Genomic DNA, 18,590 nt, shown 5'->3' on the forward strand with positions numbered 1-18,590 from the left:
ATTGGTGTGGAATTAGATTTAACTAATCTCCGTGTAGACGTTGTTTTATTCCCCAGTACGATTTGTACCAAATAAAACAGGGTTCGTTTTAGATTACGTTTCTACAATGCTTTATTTACTTTATTACACTTATTCAGAACCGACTTTAATTACAAAGCACACAGCAAGTCTCTAGTTAGCACGCAGCTCTTATTTAACCGATCTGTTCAGTTCAACGCTTAAAACACAACTCCACTCGTCATTGCCAGTTCCCCTATATTTATATCCCAAAGTCTCCCTGTTCTAGAGTCCTCCAGAACACATATGGCAACATCTCGAATCTGTGCAGCGAACACACAGACGCACATTCGCACTAAGCGAACAACCATACTCACATACATACATGGGGGAATACAATTGGACGACAAGCACAGTAATGACGTAACAACAACAAACAAGTGCAAAGAAGTAACAAACTAAACAATAATTACATGATTATGGCAAAACAAAATAAAAGCACATTAATGAAAGGTAAAGTAACATCTAGAATAATGAAGAGAGTTCTACATGGTAGTTGTTGTTGCTTAAATAAAGTAACTGCGTAATAAAAACTTTACGTTACAATTCAAATTTTTAAATTAACGGAAATTAAACTAAACTAACTTAAACCTATCAGTTACATTCGTAACAATATATTTATATATATTCACATCTATATTTTCCTCTAAATTTCGAACTTCTCTCTCCTTACTTTATGATCATCAGCTATACTTACACTAATTACTCTATTTTCTTCTCTCTCTTCTCTCCTATCCTATACATTTCCATTTCCCCTCCCTATCCGAACCCCCTACCTAATCAACCATCTCCCCATAGCACATAACACTGGAACCCGCACATCATTAACACCTCCAAACTACCTCTTGGCAAAAACTACCGAATTCAACTTCCATCATAATAACAACAGGATCACCATCATTTCAATCAGCAACAAACAAATATCATCATGCACACAATCACCATATAATCATACACAATAACCAGATACATTTAACCAGCACAACACATACACATAATCACATCACAACATCAGCATCATCAATCAACAACAACAATAGTCTGGATGATCACAATGGACCTCTAGGTCTCCGAGTGGAGTGACTGTCAGTATGACAGCCACGCATCTTAAACCTAACCTAACCTAACCTAGAATCTCGAAAACCCGGTTTCTCCAAGTGGCTATTTATAGAAAAAAATTAAAAATTAGAAAAAACATTTTGTTCCCGTTCTCGAGATTTGCACCTGTCCATAGGAGAAAGTCTTAAATCCCCGGCCGAAGGCCGGCTATGTAAAGAAACATTTATAATTTAAAAGAAAAATGTGTTCCCGTTCCCTAGATTTGCACCTGTCCATAGGAGAAAGTCTTAAATCCCCGGCCAAAGGCCGTCTACTTAAAGAAAAATGTATAATTTAAAAGAAAATTTGGTTCCCGTTCCCGAGATTTGCGCCTGTCCATAGGAGAAAGTCTTAAATTCCCGGCCGAAGGCCGCACACTGGTCGAAACCACTGATCTAGCGGCGCGAAAGTAAAAAAATCGAACTATAAAATTGCGAAATATTTTCCATTGTATCGATTACAGACACTTTGCAGACAAAGATTTTGTTTTTTCATTTTTGTTGCTGTAAATATTCACTCAGTTATTCGCTATCAAATACAAGAGTTTTTGTTGCATCAGATTTTAAAAAATTGTTTCAAAAAATTAACTTCATATTTGTTTAAATGTTAAATAAATTCGTAATGAAAATGGACAAGATATATTTTTAATTAATAGCAGAGGGTGTGATTTAAATTATAAAAATTAGTTTGGGGTCTGGAGGTAATTAGTTATATAGCAATAAATTTTCAAAAAATTCAATTTTTTAGTGTTTTTATGGATTGTACGCGCTTGTTCCATAGAGTGCATCTTGTAAACTTAGCCGAACTTAGGTCCGATTTGTTTTTGCGGAATGAAATTGGACTCTCTGGATACTGAATAACCACATTCGGGCTGCAAATATTTGCAAATCTTTTGATGACTGCACATTTAAAATAAGGGATTTTGCGTGAAATTTGTACATATTTAGCTGTGCTTTTGTATGGGAGCTAAATCAAAATATGGACCTATCTAGAGAAATGTTTGCAAGGAGGAGTTCTACCCCCGGAGACACTATAATACCATATTATAGCTAAATATGTTATTAAATATGGGATAACAAGTAAAAATTCAACGAATCGGGGGTACCATAAAAGGGACTACATCGAAACATAAATCCGTATTGAAAATGTTTTGCAAGAAGATTTTATACGCAGTGAAAACACGGAGTGCAAAATTACAGCCAAGTTGAATTAAAAATGTGGCCATGATATTCAAAATACCTTAAATTGGGAGGTACGGTTACATGGGGGCTATATCAAAACGTGGACCTATGTTCATAACTTTTGGTGGAAATATTTTGTGACCACTAGGAACCCTAAATACCAAATTACAGCTAATTTGCTGCGAAATTGTGGCTTAAATCCTCAAAATACCGAAAATCGGAAGGTACCGTTACATGGGGGCTATACCAAAACATTAGCCGATATTGTTCATATTTGGCCCATTATTACCCACAGGTACAAGCTGAGTTTGTGCAAAATTTCAGTGACGTATCTCAATTCGTTTGCAAGTTATGAATTTCGCGCCGCTAGATCAGTGATTTCGACCACCGTGGGCCGGCTACTTAAAAAAAATTATAAGTAAAAAAGAAAATTTTGTTCAATTTAGAAATGTAAAATTTCCCATAGACACCTATAATGCACGATGCGGCCAATGACAGGTTTTCGAGGCAACAAATCACTGGGGCAAACTAGACCTTCCAAATTTTGTACATATGTTTATAATAGGCTTAGAAACTAATATGCCAAATTTGGTTCATATCGGTTCATATATACATATAGCTGCCGTATATATGTTCGCCCGATTTGAAGCAATTGATGGACCAAACCCGCAAATTCTACCCAATTTTTATGCGATTTGGAAAATACCACGGAATTAGGACCTCAAATAAGTTTGCCAAGTTATATTGAAATCGGTTCAGATTTTGATATTGCTCCCATATATCGACACCTCCAAATAATAGTATGCTAAGTCTAAAAAGTGAGTTTTGCAGGAGAAGCTCTCAAAGTTTGGAAATTTTTTGAACTTCAGTACTATGCTAAGTCAATATTTGTTTATAACTTCTGTTCGGATTGACCGATCATTACCAAAATTAGACAGAATTTAAGTTAAAGGACGTTCGACACCTCCAAATAATAGTTTGCTAATTCTGAAAAGCGAGTTTTGCAGGACAAGCTCTAAAAGTTTGAAAATTTCTTTGACCTTCAGTACTATGCTAAGTAAATATTTGTTCATAACTTCTGTTCGGATTGTCCGATCATTACCAAAATTTGACAGAATTTAAGTTAAAGGACGTTAAATATAAAAATGTAAAGAACTTGAAAACATGCTAAGTCGACTTAGCATACTATTGTTTGGAGGCGTCGATATATTTTCGCCCGATTTTAGGTATTTGGTGCACCAATCCCGCTATGTATGTCCAATCTTGATGAAATTTGAAATGTGTGACGGATTTTGGTCTAGAAACATTTTTGGCAAATCATATAGAAATCGGTTCAGAATTGGATATAGCTCCCATATATATGTTCGCCCGATTTTAGGAAAATGATTGACCAAGCATGCAAATTCCATCAAATTACAATAAAATTTGGAAAATGTTACGGAATTCGGACTACAAATAAGTTTGTCAAGTTATATTGAAATCGGTTCAGATATAGAAATTGCTCCCCTATATACATATGTTCAAATTTCATGGTTTTGTCTGTGGTTTGTTATAAGTTAATAAAAAAAGGTTCCAAATTTAGTAAAAATCGGCTAAGATTCCGCCACAAAAGCCAAAGTTTGCGATATCTTTGAAATTATATATTATTATTATTATATACGTCTATTAATTTTTTCCGAAATCCAATTGGTAACATAAATGGGTTTCCGATTATTCGCCAACCAAAACATAAAAATGTCCATATCTTTAAGTATTACGACATATGAAATCAGATTTTTATGAAAAGGCGCAGATAGGCGCAGCTAATTTTTTCACAAAATGATAGTACACATTAATACCTTTCACCACATATATATAATATCCTAGATCTACCTAGATCTCAAAAGTTATAATCCAGAGAACACATGGATAACAAAGCAAAATACTCCAAAAAAGACATAACATCTTAACTCAAAAATGCATTTACCACACATAACATTTTTATTATTTGTTAACATTATCTTATTTTACATACCCATTGAAGAGCTTTCCATGTTTAAAAAATAAAAAAATGTTGAAATGTTCTTTTTGGCGCCTAAAATGCTTTCACTACTTATTTATAATGAATGTCGGAAAATGATGCATAAGAAAATATGTCACCATTGCCAGATCAGTATGTCGCTATGTGATGTTACCAGATTGATTTATTTTTTTATTTTTAGTGATTCAGAGTGTTGGCAATCGAAATCCGTTATTATTTTTTTCAAATTGTTCACTTCAAAAATTGACTTTTTGCCTCGAAAACCTGCTATTGGCCCCATCGTGTAATGTAAAGAAATGAGCCCTACAGAACCGAGTTCTGAAGATTCTAAGGGCCATATCTATGCATCCAGAGAATGTATTACAACATATAGCACCATTTTGGAAAGGTTAAAGTGCGAGCTATAATCTGACATACATTAAGCGTGCTCCCATAATGGACCCATTTTCGACTTTTTGAGGTGAAGATCAAGGTGGTTGCATATGCTGATGATGTGCTGATAAGTGGCAAATTCCTGCCAACCCTGTCTGAGCTCATGCAATGAGGCTTAGTACATCTTGCAAGCTGGGCCCAGAACAACGGTCTGGGAGTAAACCCAGAAAAAACAGAGCTTGTACTATTTACTAAGAAAAGCAAAATTCCCAATTTCGAGCCTCCAGTCCTGGACGGGGTGGCCTCGACACTATTCTGGACCATTGCTTGACATGGAAAAGAAATGTAGAGGAGCGAACGAAGAAGGGCCTCATGGCACTCTACTACTGTAAGAACTCAATAGGGAAAAGCTGGGGATTGAGACCACAGATCATACACTGGCTGTATGTAATAGTGGTCCTGCCCATACTTACCTATGTTGGTCTGGTCTGGTGGCAAGATCTTGGGAACAAAGCGTTACTCTCCAAATTTTCAAGTGTACAAAGAACCGCGTCACTGATGATTACCGGATCGATTAAAATCACTCCTCAAGGTGCTTTAAACGTCATCCTGGATCTCCAACCTTTGGATATCCTAATCCAGTTTCAGGCGGCGAGAACTGCTTTTGGACTCCGGTAGTCAGGACGTTGGCATGGTATAGTTCGACTCCTTGACCGTCATCTTCCCAAGCAAAGACGCATCGCATGAGCTGAGTGCATATTTCCTCCGGTGACTATAAATGTCGATAGTCAAGCGGCCCTCAAGTCATGGACCATAAATTCAATAGCTATTCTTGATTGTAGGAGAGCTCTGCAGGATATACACGATATCGTAAAGCTATGTTGGATTCCGCGTCACAGCAACATTATGGGAAACGAGGTAGCAGATGAACTGGCTCGAGGTGGCTCTAAGTCTGTCGACTTATCAGTTGATGAAACCGGTCGGCACATCGGTGGCACTACCATCGGCATACTTCGGAGGAGATAGAGGCTGTCGAACATCTGCTTTGTAGGTGTCCCTTCTTGCAAACAAGAAGATACCGAACACTAGGTAGGTATGAGATAGACACTCTGATCTTCCTGTCTAACATATATCCCATTGTTCTACCCACTTTTGCCAAACATCTATCATGGCTTGGCAAAGGTCCTTAACTATTAAATACTAATCAGACTTTTCTACTTTTCCAGCACAATATAATCTATATCTCGGTATCAAACCTCTCATCTCCATTCTATCTGCGCTGCACCATCAACTCATCATCTCCTACACTTCACCATCATCTCTACCCTATCATCCTCATCTCGCCATACTGCTGCATCAACATCCTCACATCTTCAACAGTCTACACAGGATGAACACAATGGACCAACGGTATTTGAAACTGTCCCAATCAGCTTTCCCATGATTAACGAATGTGCGGAGTTCAGAGGTGATGAAATCGGGTGGTCTGCTAATGGAGACAATTATGGGGAGATGGTCTGATCCAAGGGAAATTACTGGTTGCCAGGTGACTATGGTTATGTCCGACGAACTGTGACACTCTTCTCTAATTGTGGTAGGGGCGTCCTCATTGACCGAGCAAGACGTAGAGCTGTCAATCTGCTCAGCCAGTGCAGTTCCACACCCGACTGCTACCCCATCAGAGACAGGCTCAAACGAGATACGTCCTCGGAGTCCATAGCAATTAAATTGGAAAAAGGATGCATTTTCCGGGATTGGGACAACAACGGCTGGTGTTAAAAGCTGGTGTTGTTGTCTCGGAGACTGCGGGGTAGTCTCATAATCAGACGACGAGGGAGTTTCGTAATCCGATGACGACTCAGTGGCGACTGTATCCACACAGCATGCAGCAACATAGTCCCTCACGTGGACAAGTCCAGAGCAACCCACTCCTGACATCTATTCCATCTCATAGAAGGCTGTACACAAATATATTGGTCCTGGGTTTTCCTCCGTCTCGGCACGGACCAAAAGAATCCGGAGCAGGCATTCCGGGATATGCTGCTCCCGACACAGAAAAACTAAACAAATACCAAACATATGTACACTGAGGTGGCAGCCACTGGCCGGAACAATGATGTTGTGTGGTACGAGAGCGGGCGTGGGATTGATTCGTCATTCTTTATTTTTAAGTTGGTCTCATGGGATTTTATTTGTTTAAAGACCCTCCTCCATGGCGCTTTTTTCATCGCTGAACTTTATCACAACCAATACTGTTGGACCATTATTAGCCGCAAAAGTCATAAAATTTATAATGGCTAAAAAATGTGTCAAAACGATTAGTCTTTTAGTACTGCTTTTCCAATTGTAATGCTTTATTTCAGGGTTTAAAATGCTAACGCCATATTAGCAAAAGCACCGAATATTTGCAGCTTTTCCTGCTAAAATTTCTTCGAAATACGTTTAACAACAATGAACAAGGGCAATATGTAGCAACAAATTTCACAAAAATTTTGCTAGCGATGCTGATTCTATCTGATATTGTCGCTTTCATAAAATAGCATCGGGCACGCATACTCATATTTTGCAGCACACATGATCAACACATATCAGAAAAGAGAATAAGCAACAAAGTTTCAACGGCTTAGCCATGTTTTCAGCAAACTATTGTTTTTGAGATCAGGGGCCTAATTATGTGATTCGATATCGAGTTGTTTCGACCTGAGTACTCAAAGTTGGGATGACAACATTCGTTATCGAGTAAAATTATCGAGTAATTGAGCATAAATTTGCGAGTAATTTCTCGAGGCCAAATTACCTATCGTAAACGAATAAAATGAAAGATTTCCTTATTGTCTTTTTGTTTAAAATGTAAAAATTGTTGTTTGTTGTCGTTTTATAGAAGAAAAACGATGTTAGTAAATAATTGGCAGCATTTTTTAGACAATATAACAAGAGAAATTGGGAAAAGTCCTTTGCAGTCGTTTTGAGAAATTGTGATAAATTTAGAATTAAAATGCATGCAATCATTAACCAAAAATTACTTTTGCAGTCGTTAAAATAAGCATTTCTGGAAAAAAGAAAAAAAAATATTTAATATTAATAGCCTTTATTGTATAAGGGAAGTACATTTTAAACATTTCATTCCCCCGTTGTTTACCAAAGGAAATATTCTCTCAGAGAGGCTAATGCAAAACATCCACCAAACTCTCTCTCATTTATTTTGAGAGAGGATTATTAAGGTAGATGTATCAGCAATCCGTTACAACAATGTCAAAACGATTTTGCAAGAATTAATAATTTTCTTATTTTCATAGCACAACTTCATTCCGAAATTATTATTGAATGTATTGTTCAACAAATTCCACAAATATTTACATTTTTCATTCATAATTTAGTTTTTTTGGTTCTTGCTTTCAAAAAACACCTTTTTTACATCTACCTTCATAATATTCCCTATAGTACACATAGGTTTTCATAGTTCGATTACCGGTTACTCTCGAAACATTCGATCAACGATTTCGATCGAATCTCGTCATGCCGCTTTTTTATCGTGTCGAAATCTTTTTGACGAGCAAATACTCGATCGAATCGAATCACGTAATTAGGCCCCAGGGTTACCAGTGTAATGCATTAAAAATCACGATATAATTAATTCCACTTTTTCGTTCAAAGGACATGTGAATTTTTGGTGAAGCTGTTCAATATATATTTTTTTATTTTTAAACAATAATAACACTGTGCAACATTTTTAAGGTAATCTTGTGCAAACAATTTGAGCTGAGGATTTTTGAAAGTACAGACCCAAACGACAAAAAACCGTAGTTGTGTTTTGTTGTGTCAGATCCAGTTTGGATTTTATGGCCCCATCTAAACATGGTTAAATATTGACTTTTTAAAGCAATTCTGGGCTATATCTCTGAAACCTATGTGAATCTTCGTCTGACATATGAAGCAGATTTGTAGATAAGGGCAAGATAAAAATATTTGGAGAAATAACGAACTAGAAAAACTCGAAAATCGAAAATGTTCATAATTTGTATACTTTTCGCACAATATCTACAAAACCATTAATTTTTTCTTAATGTTTTCTTTTGGAAAAATATTCCCTGGAATGTAATACACAACTCTTCGGAACATGTCATTGTTGTAAAATGCCTCTATGCCGTTGTTTTCAGTACTGTTATGTTCTTACGGAGGTGGTTGATTGAATGAAAGACGATGTTTAAACATAACAATCAATTCATTTATTGAATAAAACTTTAAGTTTTTTGCCTTATTAAGGCGAAGGCCATTTATAGTGATATTTTAATTAATTCTCTTTCGAGTTGAGCTGTTAGGCCTTTAGAGATACATTGAAAAATTAGGAGTCTACCGAAGTCCCACGCATCCAACCATTACACTACGTTTCACGGGTGGTAAATCCGATCTTCAGGTGTATTAGGATGTTGTTTTTGTGGCAGACGAAGGCAAAGCTTGGTAACTGGTATATATATCGAACTTCATTAGATAAATGTATATGCGAAATTATGTCAGTTAATTGAAACTCCAAAATTTTCCTATAGTCCTGCTTTGGTAATCCTTTGCCTTCGTCTGCCACAAAAACAACATCCTAATACACCTGAAGATCGGATTTACCACCCGTGAAACGTAGTGTAATGGTTGGATGCGTGGGACTTCGGTAGACTCCTAATTTTTCAATGTATCTCTAAAGGCCTAACAGCTCAACTCGAAAGAGAATTAATTAAAATATCACTATAAATGGCCTTCGCCTTAATAAGGCAAAAATAAAAAATAATTTCAGCATGAGCCAGGCTGGGATTCGAACCTGGGTCTCCGACAACTGAGTGTCAAGGTTGCCGGCGTCTTAGCGTTCTAAGCCACCATCAACTTGTCAAAACTTTAGTAGACAATAATTGATGATCAAAAAATAAAATCTTCTGATATAGAAGAGCAATTACTAATGATGTAGGAATAAAACTTACCATAGTATTTGTGAACATTGAAAAATGGGATTACCAAAGCAGGACTATAGGAAAAGTTTGGAGTTTCAATTAACTGACATAATTTCGCATATACATTTATCTAATGAAGTTCGATATATATACCAGTTACCAAGCTTTGCCTTCGTCTGCCACAAAAACAACATCCTAATACACCTGAAGATCGGATATACCACCCGTGAAACGTAGTGTAATGGTTGGATGCGTGGGACTTCGGTAGACTCCTAATTTTTCAATGTATCTCTAAAGGCCTAACAGCTCAACTCGAAAGAGAATTAATTAAAATATCACTATAAATGGCCTTCGCCTTAATAAGGCAAAAATAAAAAATAATTTCAGCATGAGCCAGGCTGGGATTCGAACCTGGGTCTCCGACAACTGAGTGTCAAGGTTGCCGGCGTCTTAGCGTTCTAAGCCACCATCAACTTGTCAAAACTTTAGTAGACAATAATTGATGATCAAAAAATAAAATCTTCTGATATAGAAGAGCAATTACTAATGATGTAGGAATAAAACTTACCATAGTATTTGTGAACATTGAAAAATGGGATTACCAAAGCAGGACTATAGGAAAAGTTTGGAGTTTCAATTAACTGACATAATTTCGCATATACATTTATCTAATGAAGTTCGATATATATACCAGTTACCAAGCTTTGCCTTCGTCTGCCACAAAAACAACATCCTAATACACCTGAAGATCGGATTTACCACCCGTGAAACGTAGTGTAATGGTTGGATGCGTGGGACTTCGGTAGACTCCTAATTTTTCAATGTATCTCTAAAGGCCTAACAGCTCAACTCGAAAGAGAATTAATTAAAACTTTAAGTTGTTTTATGAGTTGAAATAAAGTATGACGAAATATGTACAGATGAGATGTCTATTAATTGGTGGTTGCAAAGTAACTAACTGACTGTGTACTGACAATGAGTAGAGAGAGATAATAACTTAAAACTACTGATGCATGCAACACTGCTATGATGCTGCCAGATTGTTGCATTTTATGTGGTAGTACTAGGGTTACCCTAATAAGTACATTTTTCAACGACTATTTAATAAAAATGTCAATAATAGCTTTGTTTCCGTACTTTTTAATAGTAAAACTCGTAAAAGAGAGAAATAGAGAAAAATTGTTGTCACACAAAAGTTTTTTCAAAAAGTTCGGGAACGCAAAAATGGAAAAAACGTCAAAAAAGCTGGAACAAATGTCAAAGTCGGCATACCAGCCAATCAGACGCTGGCATCCATGTTACTATTTTTTACACGCTCAAATTTGTCGAGTAAAAAGTTTTTAAAGAGAGCGTCATTCAGCGCCATTTTTGTTTAAAGAGAAGTGAACATTTTACAACTTTTTTGTGTACGGGAACGCTTTTTCGAGTAAAATGTGTAAAAGTCGTAAAAATTGTAAAAACTTTTTAGTTCTGGAACACAGCTAATGTAGTGAAATCTGAAATGCGAGAATAAACTGTTGGTGTGAACTTTGTTTGAAATACGTGTTGTAAAAGATATGATGCAAAATATTACTGAAACAACATGAAGGAAGCATTTTAGAGTTTCAGTATGTTCCGAGGAATTACTGTGAACTTTATTTGGAAGATTTCTGAGGAGGCTACTTGGTTCAACTCCCAATAGTTTAGCTGACACTGACCAGAATTTCAGCAATTATGTAACATTTTCTATATTTTATCGATTTTGATGCCTTAGATGGAGTTTTTCTTATGTGGCCTGTTAAAAATATAAATTCTACTATTTTAGGGCTATAATATTTCCAAAGACAATAAATGCAAAAAACTGTAGTTTTAGCCCGGTTTAGATGAGGCCATAAAATCCGAACTGGATCTGACAGGACAAAACCCTACTAGGGTTTTTGTAGCCTCAATCTGTACTTTCAAAAAATGCATACCAGAAGTTGTTTGCATTTTCAGTGTTGCATAGTGTAATTAGTATTCTTTAGGTTCTACCATATGATGGAGGCATTTTGGCATTAAATGACACCATTGTTATCACTACGTTGGCAACTGTAATCAAGAAACCACCCTCGGATGCTAATTCGTTCTTACGAATGGTCAGCCGACTGCTAAATATGTTGCGTGGTTGTCTATTATGCCTAACGCAAAAAAGATTAGGCGTAAAAAACGAGATAAGCAAAAATGTACAAAAATAAATATGCGTTCGGTTGCTTATTTAGCCGTGTGTGTCAATATTCAGCCCAATTCTGAACATTCCCATGGGAACTGTTTCCCATGGGAGCGAAATTTCCCATTCCCACGTTTTCCATATTCTCAACGACGTGGGAACATCAAAACATGGGAGCTGAAACATCGAAATTCGAAATTAGTTACACCAAATTATTATAGCATACTTTTGGGAGCTGTAATTTTGTTTTGTTATACAAAATGCCTATTTGCATTGAATTCGCGGTTTTTGAATTAGATTAGCAAAAGCACAACTCACTGAATTCAACAACCGTGCATTGATTTATGGATTTTTTAATGAATGGAGTCAGCGATGTGTGATATTATTCTAACAAGCACATTTTCTTCAGAATGTGCGAATTGGTGTAAGCATTTTTTTAATTAGTAGGCAAACATAATTTTTGTGTATAAAGTAATAGGAACTTTTTAAGTTTGTAACGAATTTAAAAATTGTATGTTGATACGGAGTAATTTTAATAAGGGGTTTAACGATTATATCGCTAGTTTTACTTATTCCTAATGATCGCAAGAACTCGTATTTTGCATATTTTTAAAAAAATTCAAAAAGATAAATTCGGATATTTTTCACCATTATTATATTTTCGTGTTATTACATATCGTCACCATAAATTTCCGAAGACGTATCTCAAAAAAAAAAAAATAAATAAATAAAATACGTTTTTGATTGAATCTAAAACTAAAACACATGCCCTTGCAAAATTTCAAGCTTCTACATTCAAAAATAACGACCCTATTCAAGAAAAGGCATTTCGGAAAATGGAATAACATTGCAATAATGTACGTTTGTGTGATCGTTGTCGTGTCGTTGAGGAGACTAACACGTTTTCAATAGAACGTTAGTCGTCTGATTTAAAAAACCCGAAGGTTATATTACTTAAATGAATAAAAGTTATAAAGATTGTATATATTATGGTTATTTTCCAATATATTTTAATAATTATTGTCAAAAATTCTTTTGAAATTGATTTGTTTTTACTTGCTGTGCTGCGTTAATAGAATCAACCATGACTCTTTTTCTCGTATTTCAATACATATGGTCTGTTCCACAACTGCAAAAATCTACTAATTTTTACTACATTTTTTGTTTTTTTCGATAACATAAAGGAAAATTTTTTTATCGGTGTAAAACATGTTAGATTCTTGCAGGTTTTTGTATCATATACGAATATGCAAAATCCGAAGTCTACTAATGACATATTTTACAGTACATTATAAATATTTGCAATAACTTCGTCGTGTAGATGTCTTAAAATATGAAATTTCATAAAAATATGAAATTTCTTGAAATTTTTTTCAAACTCCCACAAAAAGACACAAAATTCTCCCACAATTCAAGATAGAGAATGTATACTTTTTTCCCATGGGAACAAATTCCCAATTCGAACTGCATTCAGAATGAGGGGAGATGGGAAATGGGAAAAAAACTCCCACAAAATTTTATTCAGAATACGACGAAATTTCCGAAGACGTATCTCAAAAAAAAAAAAATAAATAAAATACGTTTTTGATTGAATCTAAAACTAAAACACATGCCCTTGCAAAATTTCAAGCTTCTACATTCAAAAATAACGACCCTATTCAAGAAAAGGCATTTCGGAAAATGGAATAACATTGCAATAATGTACGTTTGTGTGATCGTTGTCGTGTCGTTGAGGAGACTAACACGTTTTCAATAGAACGTTAGTCGTCTGATTTAAAAAACCCGAAGGTTATATTACTTAAATGAATAAAAGTTATAAAGATTGTATATATTATGGTTATTTTCCAATATATTTTAATAATTATTGTCAAAAATTCTTTTGAAATTGATTTGTTTTTACTTGCTGTGCTGCGTTAATAGAATCAACCATGACACTTTTTCTCGTATTTCAATACATATGGTCTGTTCCACAACTGCAAAAATCTACTAATTTTTACTACTTTTTTTGTTTTGTTCGATAACATAAAGGAAAATTTTTTTTATCGGTGTAAAACATGTTAGATTCTTGCAGGTTTTTGTATCATATACGAATATGCAAAATCCGAAGTCTACTAATGACATATTTTACAGTACATTATAAATATTTGCAATAACTTCGTCGTGTAGATCTCTTAAAATATGAAATTTCATAAAAATATGAAATTTCTTGAAATTTTTTTTTCAAACTCCCACAAAAAGACACAAAATTCTCCCACAATTCAAGATAGAGAATGTATACTTTTTTCCCATGGGAACAAATTCCCAATTCGAACTTCATTCAGAATGAGGGGAGATGGGAAATGGGAAAAAAACTCCCACAAAATTTTATTCAGAATACGACGAAAATGTGGGAATGGGAAAAAATTCCCAACTCCCATGCGTTCAGAATAGGGCTGATTGTGTAGCAGTTGAAGTGTACAGCTAATGCTAATGTTTTTAGATGCTGGCTTTTAAACCCTGCTTTATTTTGCTCTACAAAACGGCATCAAACCGTTTACGATGGGTAATTTATCTACGGGTGCCACCGTGGTGAAATGGTATGCACACCCGCCTTGCACGCAGAAGGTCGTGGGTTCGATTCCCCGGCCAGGCAACATCAAAAATTTCAACGGTGGCAAAATACCCCTCAGTAATGTTGGCGACATTTTCTGAGTATTTCAGCCATGTAAAACTTCTCTATAAAGTGGTGTCGTAAGGCACGCCGTTCGGACTCGGCGATAAACAGTAGGTCCCATATCATTGAGCTAATATGAATCGGGGTGCACTCATTGATATGAGAGAAGTCTCCCCTGTCCCGTCTGGGATGTTTGTGGAACAATTATTATTATTATTAATTTATCTACGAGTAGTCTCGCAAATATTTGTTCGATAACTCGATAATTTTACTCCATAACGAATATTATCATACAAAATTTAAGTACTCATTTCGAAACTTGTATATACCGAATGCTATAATTAGGCCACTGAGGTTTTTGTTACAATTATATATCGCACGGCAATGTTCGTATGATCCCTCATTGCTGACAACAAATCATTGGAAATCACCGCCGTAGCCAGGGGCGGTTCGTTAAAATTTTGTCCATTGTGCGCTAGAATCATGTTGGTTTGAACAATTCCATAGTTTGTATCGGATTTACAAAATGTAGCGTGAAATCTATATAAATAAAAATCAAATGTCGTTCGTTGGTAATGGCATCAGTTGAGAACGGCTGGACCGATTTCGATAATTCTTTCTGTAAAATGTGCGCCATAACCCGACTTGGGTTTTTATGCAACGAAATGTTGACCACGTCCACTTTTACGCCCATTTGTTCAATTTTCAATTTTTGTCATTTCTACAAAAACTACTGAAACTATTTTTCTGAAATTGCCAGGGAATGTACAGGGATGGCCCCCGGTTAAAATAGGCTACAAATTTTGTTGAATTTCGGTAGGGGCGGGGTACTTCCTCTATACCCTATTTCTTTAAAAATGCTCTATCTATGGTGAAAATAGGCTATATATTTTTTTAATTTCGGAGAGGGCGGGTTACCTCCTCCATGCCCTATTTTTATAAAAACCCTATTTTATCACGCCCGCTTTTTAAATACGTTACATATCCAAAACTACTGAACCGATTTTCCTGAAAATTTCAGAAAATGTACAGGGAGAACCCGTGGTTCAGATAGGCTATACATTGTGTTGAATTTCGGAGGGGTTTGGTACCTCCACTATCATAGCGATTATGAATCTTCACGTAGGGAGCTACTCACAAGTGAGTTGCAGTTCACTTTCACCTGCTCGAGCTATTATGATTGAGCAGGGAGGAGCACAAAAAGTGAACAAGGGTTGACAAGTCGGAAAATGGAAAATAATGGCGCGACTTGTGAACCCTTGAAATAATAATTTGTGTTGCCATACCGTCATTTTTTGCACAAATAACTTTGAGGTTAATTAATTCTTATTTTTTGTATAAAAAATAAATAAATTTTCAAATTAATAAACATTTCTAGCAAGAAAAATGTCAGTTATTAACAATCCACTGTAAAAGAACATGGATATTGGTAAAAGAAAATACAACATTAAAACAACATGGCAACATCTGTAACAGCTGTTCTTTTGTTTTGGCAGATATGTGAAAATTGTTTATTTACACTGAAGAATTCGTGAAATTTATTGGAAAATCGTAAAAAAGTGAACAAATGTCGTTTAAAAACGTCATTAAATGGCTACAATAAGTAAATTTTTAATGTTGCATTTTGGGTGATAACAGAAATGGCAAATTCTGAGGAATACCAAGGAAATGAAGTGGAAGTTGTGTTTAGCACCATCTCCCATTCTTTCCAAGACTGCGACCCCAAAAGATCCAAATCGTGTACATTACTCTCTCTAGGAATAACAATTGCAGACATGGGTTGCTCCTGATTGGGTCCTTGTATAGTTGTGAGCCGCTTTATGCAGAATGTACCTTTTTGATCTGTCCATACCTGAAAACTCGATTTAGGCCTTCCTTCACTGATACATACCACGGGCAACGTTTTAGTTACAGTACTTGCTCGGGCATTACCGTGAGATAGGGATGGCTCTCACGGTAATGCCCGAGCAAGTACTGTAACTAAAACGTTGGGTGGGTTGGCCCGACACACTAGGTCCATCAAGAATGATCTTCACGTTCTAGAGAGGGAAGCCCAACCATACTGGATAGAATCCCTTGCTCAACAAGCATTTCAAGTAGTTTTAAATAGCTTTCACATAGTCGCAGGTTCTAATGTAAACAAATATAGTGTGAATAAAGTCCACAACAAACCAGAGTAGTTTTTGCTCAACTATACTTGGGATATTGCAGTCGTCTAAATTCTTAGGCAAATATTGATAGCACCATGCACAGCACTCTGCGTCTTTTAATGGTGCGATGGCAAACCTAGTCATATAACTCCAGTGGATAGTTACATGCCATTCTTGGAACTGAAGGTAGACCCAATTTTGTACCAAATTCTGAAAGAATTCAGAGATTCAGACCGAATTCGTAAAGAACTCTGAAAAAATGTTAGCGGTCAATGTCCTAAGCTTTAAAAAACAAGAACATTCGTTTTATGCAACTATAAACATTATGGTAGAAATTTATAATAATGATATTTCTTTCTTTTTATAAGAATAAAAACAAAAACGCCCATTTGTTTTTAAATTTTTAAGTTGACCTCAAGCCAAATTAAAACCAAAGAAAATAGCGTCCAAAGGTCAACAATAACCTCACAACATAAAAAATCTCTTATTATTTTTTGTTACTTTCAATCTAAAATACAATTAATTATCATTACAGATACAAAATATTCGTATTTTTTAAAATAAATGTTCACACTTAAATTTTTTTGTTCAACTCACTTTGATTTCGGTAGTGAGAAATTTCAGCAGAAATTTGCCTCTTTTTCTCACTTTTTTTACATTTGTAATAGCTAATTTTTTAACGAACGTGAGTTTTGCTCACCCTCTTGTTGTTTATAATAAGGGAACAGTGAGAACATAACATCACTCACGGCGATATGATGTTTATAATAGGGGAGGAGGCGAGAAAGAGAAAACTCACGGTGAGAGGCCGTTCATAATTTGGCTGTATGTCTGATTTAATAAAACTGCTATTTTAGCAAAAATGAAACGAGTGATTGAATTAATTCTTCCGAACAACCACCCCGCTCCGAACTTCCACCTTCTGATCCACCCTGCTTTGACCTTCCACCCTGCTGCGGATTTCCACCCTCGGAACCAACCCGCATTGAACTTCCACCCTCCGATCAAACCCCGCTTGGAATTTCCACCCTCCGAACCACACACTCCCATCCACCCCGCTCCGAACCTCTACATATTCAACCACTCTGCAACGAACCACCCTGCTCCGAACATCCACCCTTCGATTCTCCGACCCTAGGTACTTATTTTGGGACCTTAAGACCCGACCACGCCCGAGGGACTTATTTGTTGCTATAAGACCCGGCCACGCCCACTTTTTTAAGTGTGTTATATCTTCAAAACTTCCAAACCGATTTCCATGTAATTTTCAAATGATGTACAGGGATGGTCCTTGGTGGAAAAATGCTATAAATTTTAAATTTCGCAGGTGATGGTTATACCCTGCGTCCTATTTTTTTAAATGCGCTATATATGTAAAATGTACAAACCATAAGACCCGACCACTCCTACTTTCGTACAGCTGGTGCCGCACATTTATTCTCTTGTCCGAATAAACCCACGGATTTGCGCCCCGTGGATCTCTGGATAAGACCGGTGGAAGTGGCCCGTTTTCTACAACTACCAATAGACAATTAGCTATATTTATACATTTTCTCATATCACACACATTAATCAACCAATACACACAACTAACCCACAATATCCCAATAACACAATCAGCCTTATTACGGTTGGCGTAGTCGTATCCAAAATTTCAAATTGACGTGTCGTAACGTCCAAGTGGTATTATGTATGTCGTACACGACATTTTCGCAACGACTAATTGGTATTATGTATGTCGTATACGAGATATTACAACTCTGTATGCCATTCTTTTACAATTTTGCTACCACAGGAGGCGTTTTATTACGAGAAACGCTGTGAAATTAGTCGTTAGAGATTTTGTTGACGACAACAGACAAATTTCTTAAAACGTTAATAAAAACGAACAAATAAAATGGATTTAAACAAAAGGTATGTGTCTATATTACAAAAAGATC

General features: G+C 36.0%; 1 long non-coding RNA gene across 2 annotated transcripts in view; it reads left to right on the forward strand.

The window, feature by feature from the left end:
• LOC141402751 (uncharacterized) overlaps nt 1-18,590 on the forward strand; it is a 42,170-nt gene that overhangs the window by 9,800 nt on the left and 13,780 nt on the right. Inside the window, exon 1 of one of the 2 annotated variants that reach the window (XR_012412708.1) lies at nt 18,333-18,564. The exons of the other annotated variant lie outside the window; for it this stretch is intronic. This is a non-coding gene — a long non-coding RNA (uncharacterized lncRNA). Of the gene's footprint in view, nt 1-18,332; nt 18,565-18,590 lie in introns of those variants that run through there. 2 annotated transcript variants of the gene reach the window in all.

The sequence above is a fragment of the Musca autumnalis genome, unplaced genomic scaffold (assembly GCF_047663935.1).
Source record: "Musca autumnalis isolate F117 unplaced genomic scaffold, ASM4766393v1 scaffold_4, whole genome shotgun sequence".
Taxonomy (NCBI): domain Eukaryota; kingdom Metazoa; phylum Arthropoda; class Insecta; order Diptera; family Muscidae; genus Musca; species Musca autumnalis.